Raw genomic sequence first — 6,050 nt, 5'->3', positions numbered from 1 at the left:
GTGCCAGTTGGAACGCGCTTGTTATTTAATTGAAAAAGTACTAATTTGATCTCATCTGACCACAGTGCCTTTTGGTGCATTTTTGCTTTGTTGTGAACCCCATGCAAGATTTGAATTTATTTTTCAATTCCATACAAGCTTCCTTTGTGGATTGACCAAGATACTCTTAAATCTGTAATCTTTCAAACATGCCATTGGCCTCATCACAGTGGCACTACTGCTCAGTTTGAAAGGAAAGCCTGATATAGGCCTTCCAAATGTAATCCAACCTGGGTGCTTTCTAATTGTTAATGGTGGACTTCTCTTGCTCCAAAAGATATTAAGGGTTTTGGATATATCCTGATTTGTGCCTTTATACAACTTAATACCTGAGTTCTTTTGAATGTTCTTTGCTCTTCATGGTTGGAGCTTTGACTGGAGTTCAGTACTTTACCGAAAGGTCTTACAGAAATAGGTGTATACATCCTAAAATCACGTGAAGGAACAAGTAATAGGTTTATTCCATGCTGAAAGGAGAAGAGAGAAAACACAATGTTTTGGCTGTGAAGTCTTGAATCATTATAGATGCACATAGACAACAGATACCCAACTAACTGTTAATTTACTGTAGGATTGTAACAGCAAAGGGCTTGAATATTTAAAGTTGTTTTTATTGCATCTTAATGTAGTTTTCTATTTAATTTGTTGACTAGATGTAAAAAACAAATGTCTTAATCAATGCTGAGGTTTGATTTAATCAAAATCTGAACTATTACAAATACAATAGCATTTAGATATACAGTAACAAACTAGTGTTAAGGTTAGAAAATTAGTAAAAGTGGATCTTTATAATCATTATGTATGTATTTTAAGTACCACTAGAACTATAGATATAATGGCTATTTTGCGTTTCTTCTATATTTTATATTTACCACTTATTTAATATTTCTTTATTAACAGTGAGCCTTTACTGTATATGTGCTTCAAAAAATAATTAACTCTTTAACATTTTCTAAAATTTCCCCATTAGCACAATAGCAACCAATTTTAGTACAACTTCTAACCCTTACCCTATGTTAATTTCTAATAGATCAACAAGACATTTTTTCCAACAATATTTCTATCAGGTCACATTAAGACTCAGACCAACAGAATTCCTAATTAAACCATTCCAAAAGCTGAAATAGCACACTTTTCTGAGCAATGACTTGTATGTTATTAAATAGAGTGGGTTTCTGGTGGGGTCAGCTGGACATTTAAAAATGGCTCTTGGACCAGTATGCATATTCTGTGCATAAACTGATGTGTGTTCGTTTTAAGAAATAGCCCACCTTGTCGACGTACTATAAGTCAGTTCACAAAGTTTAAATACGTACTTAAAGGTATACTGTAGATGTGTTATCCAAGTATGCCTGGGCTGTGCCTTTGAGACAAGCTGGATGAAGAGATGGAGGATGCTTTTCAGCATAGCAGATGCAGCCATTCAAAATGCGCGGGCGATAAAATAATTGAAAATACCTGTGAAACCGGTTCAATTAGTCACAGCCAGCACTCCCGCAGAGAGGGGGGTTGTACCCGTTAATGTCCTAGCACAAAACAGAAACTTCTTGTATTTTCAGATGACATACAAGTGAAAAGATTACAGATTTTAATTGTCTTTTTTTCTGAACCAGGGAAAATCTGATCATGTTTCTCTATAACAATGATAAAAAACATTGCCACACCCGGACTGTTAAACCAACGCATTAGCACGTCAAAGCCCATTGAGGAGCCGGGCGCAATAACTGTTTTGTCCCTTGATTTACTGATCTGCAGCCCTACACAGCCCTGTCGCAGTACACGAATATAATTATATCTTATTAATTTCTTGAGATACGCGATTCTTTTAATACAGTCTTTGCTGTGCTCTAGAGGATCCTTGTGATATTTCGAGCTCTGGTTGAATGATAAGTGTCGCAGTTTAAATTATTTTCGTAGTTAGAAATTATGGAACGCTCTGTTAAAAGCAAGGGAGTTTTTATGTCCGTTGCAGTTTTTTTGCAACATGAATATCATTATATTGTTATTAATGTCTTGAGATACGCGATTCTATATTATATTCCCTTTTAATCAAATTCTAAAAGTATGCTTGTTGACTCTGGTATCACGTTAGTTAAAGACTTCGATGCTTAAAATGTTTAGGGAGAAATGGAATACTGGTGTGTATGTTTTCTTTAAAGTACCGAGACCAGCCATATACTGTATCTTTAAGTTCCAAAATTAATATCGTTTATGGCCTTCACACGCGTTGCAGTATGCTCCTATTCTTTTTATGCTCAGGTACTAAGATTTCCCTTCAGTGGTAAAATTCCATATAAATATTCAATACTACAACGGGCACAGTAAAGACGTTTACTGTAAATCTTTCTACGACAGACCAACGGACCACGAGTGCCCCTGTCGGTCAACCAATCATGTACCGCGGTACCGTGCGTCATCGTGCGTCACAATGTGCGACGCCATAGCCAACTACCTCTGGTACGTGTGTGTACAGCGCACTTTGAATGGCTGCATCTGTAGAAGACTACACAGCCCAGTTTATGTTGCATTGTCTGATTGTGAGGCGAAACAGCCCTACACAGCCCTGTCGCAGTATACATATATAATCATATAGTTATTAATTTCTTTACATACGCGATTCCATATTATATTAGCAGAAAAGCTTAAAACTACTACTTTTTTACACGCTATTTCACATGTTAGTTAAAGACTTCGATGCTTAAAATGTTTAGGGAGAAATGGAATACCGGTGTGTATTTTTTCTTTAAAGTACTGATTCCTGGAATCTGACTGGCTGACACCCTTCTGAAGTGGTTCCATAATATCTGGTATATGGAAAAGAAAGTGTTGATAAAAAAGCCTGGATTCTCATGTATCTGATACAAGTATCGTTTAATAGTCTTTGATGTGCTTTTGAGGATCCTTGTGATATTTTGAGCTCTGGTTGAATGATAAGTGTCGCAGTTTAAATAATTTTCGTAGTTAGAAATTATGAAACGCTCTGTTAAAAGCAAGGGAGTTTTTATGTCTGTTGCAGTAAAAGAAAATGCCTGACAAAGTAGGGCTTGGACAGATTCCAAGTGCTTGTACAAATGTGCTAAAGAAATTAGCAAAAAAAGTCATTCCTTTATCGTATTGGCTAGCTAATGTCCTGTCCTCGTTAGTTAGATCCACGAAATGCTGTGGTGTATGTCAAAGAAAAAACTAAAAGTATTTCCGTTTAAAATGACGGTTAGAAAGAATGTGGACCAGCGTAATGCTTTGAGTTTACAGCTTGTCCAAAGTCATTCATTATTAATACTATTAGTAATATCTTCGGTAAAGGCTTTGATGCATAAATTTTTCTGATAAAGGTAGGTTGTGTACTTTTATCCAACTGAGCAATCTTGCTTTCATAAAATATACCAACTTTTTAATGACTGATGATTAACATGCTGTAATACACAGTTTAAATTTAAAAGCTCAAATGCTGTCCATGAGAGGTTAAGCTTTATTGGCTCCTCCTGGCGGTTTTACAAGGTGATTCCGGATACTTTCCAGAATGACGTCAAATGACGCGATACACCGCGTGATACTGCGTTTTGATGCGACACGCCCACCGGGGTATACCGCGAAATACCCCACCCATTTTGAATGGTTGCATCTGTAAGTATCTTAATAAACTTTCAGCATAGCTTTCTCCCCGTTTAGATTTATTTTTCTTGGGATCTTGGGATCAAACGTGGAAAGATTAGATTGTAATCGTTTTTATTTTTTAAATACATTTTAGAAAAGTGTAATCTATACTAAAAAGCTGTTCACCACCTGCTATAAAGATACATATTGTAATACTTTCGGGCTCGGATAGGACGGAAACAAGAACTCAGACTTGCGGAGTTCAAGCAAGTTAAAGCCTTGATTTTATATATCACCTTTAAAAGTGGCATCTCAAAGCAATACAGATTACAAAGTAAATACTCAATACTGATTGTACCCATCTGTCATGTTAATAAAGCACCTTGAATTGAATTGAATTGAATTGAATTGAGGGGGGGGGGGGGGGGCGAGTGAGAGAGCACAGCCAGGAGAGACAGGCAAATAAGATACACTCCACAGAGATTCACGACAGCGACATATCATAAAAAAACATTTTCACATATTGTTAAATTATTACTTGTTTTTCAGGAAGTTAAAAAAACACTTGAATTACTTATCCAGTCTCTCGAAAAAAAATATTTTTCAAGCAATGCATCTAACGTCGGGCAACGTGTTTTTTTTTATCCAACATTTTATCCACATCTTAAATCTTGTCAGTTAGCTCTTTTTTCTCTATTTGAATTGTGGCGATTCAAACAACTTGGGATAACAAGTGGTCTCAAAGTCACCGAGCTCACAGAGCTTCAACAGCAGTTGACAATTCCCTTAGTCCTTCCTTAGTCTTCCTGAAATTGTCAGATTATGAGTGAATAAAAGCATTTTATTAAAAACACGTTTGCGTTTGTTTGGGAGCTATATTATGTATTTTTCATATGTAAGATATAATGATTTGTTCCTGCTTACACATCGCACGACTTTAAAAGCTAGAAAAACAGGTTTCGATTCACATTATCTGGCGAGCCTTGTTTTGTCAAAGGAAAATTCTATTCTACTCTGAGAATGTAGGGAGAGGAAGAATGCCCGTTAGAAGCTTGCCACTCCCGGACTGTTACACCAATGCATTAGCATGTTAAAGCGATTTCACTGAGGAGACTAGCTTTCTTAACTAGTAAGTACTGTACTTACTGGGTTTTGGAGGGGGGGAGGTGTCTTTCGCTTGAAATCTCGCCCCCTTCTACTTTGAAAATACCTGTGAAACCGGTTTAATTCGTCACAGCCAGCATTCCCGCAGAGAGGGGGTTGTACTTGCAGTGCATCGGTATAGATGGGAAAGCCAGAGCTGAGTCAAGTCTAGCCATGTGTGAGTCTAGTGAGTTCTTGTGAATTCGATTAAGAATTAATAAAAGCATTTTATTAATAACGCGTTTGCGTTTGTCTGGGTGCTGACAAAGTAAAAAACTATTACTTTTTGACAATGAAGAACTGTGTGTGTGTCTCTCTCTCTGCTGGCGTTTGTAATCGTTTTTATTTTTAAATACATTTTAGCAAAGTAATGTACCATAAAAGTATTGTGAGACATATTTGGGTTAACATATTCAGTGTTCAGTGTGTGGTAATTTGTTTGGTGCGAGTGAAGTTTCATTTAAAATCTGACCCAGGGAAAAGTGCAGTGTGGACGGCTGAGGAGAGAATGCAGGCTCGCGCTTTGCCCTTTATTCTTTTTGTCTTTTTGTCTTTTTGAGCCAGTGAAAGCTCTGGTGTCCTTCACATGAATGCCTGAATCATTGTACCGAACCCAGGATTTTACAGTATTTTTTCTTTAAAATACCAATAACAGCAACATACAGTTTACATAATATGTTGATGTTCCAAAATTAATATCGTTTATGACCTTTATGACCTTCGTTATGCTCTTCGTTACACACATCATTATGTGTGTATGGTGTGTATGTTTTCTTTAAAGTACCGAGACCAGCCATATACAGTACTGTATGTTTATGTTCCAAAATTAATATCGTTTATGGCCTTCACACGCGTTACAGTATGCTCCTATTCTTTTTATGCTCAGCTACTAAGATTTTCCTTCAGTGGTAAAATTCCATATAAATATTCAATACTACAACGGGCACAGTAAAGACGTTTACTGTAAATCTTTCTACGACAGACCAACGGACCACGAGTGCCCCTGTCGGTCAACCAACCACGTACCGCGGTACCGCGCGTCATCGTGTGTCACAATGTGCGACACCGTAGCCAATTTCTTCCGGTACGTGTCTGTACCGTGCACTTTGAATGGCTGCATCTGTATCTAGCTACAACGCTCTGGGAGGTAATGCAGTGCTGCCTTGGTATGGTATGAGGTGCTCAGGCAACTGCAGAGGTGTGCTAGGAGCTGCAAGGATATAACACATTGGTGGCTGGGCACAATGTGAGGTGCGCTGGCAGCTATGAGTTCA

The sequence above is a fragment of the Lepisosteus oculatus genome, chromosome 7 (assembly GCF_040954835.1).
Source record: "Lepisosteus oculatus isolate fLepOcu1 chromosome 7, fLepOcu1.hap2, whole genome shotgun sequence".
Classification (NCBI taxonomy): domain Eukaryota; kingdom Metazoa; phylum Chordata; class Actinopteri; order Semionotiformes; family Lepisosteidae; genus Lepisosteus; species Lepisosteus oculatus.
Note: the sequence above shows the minus strand (reverse complement) of the source record.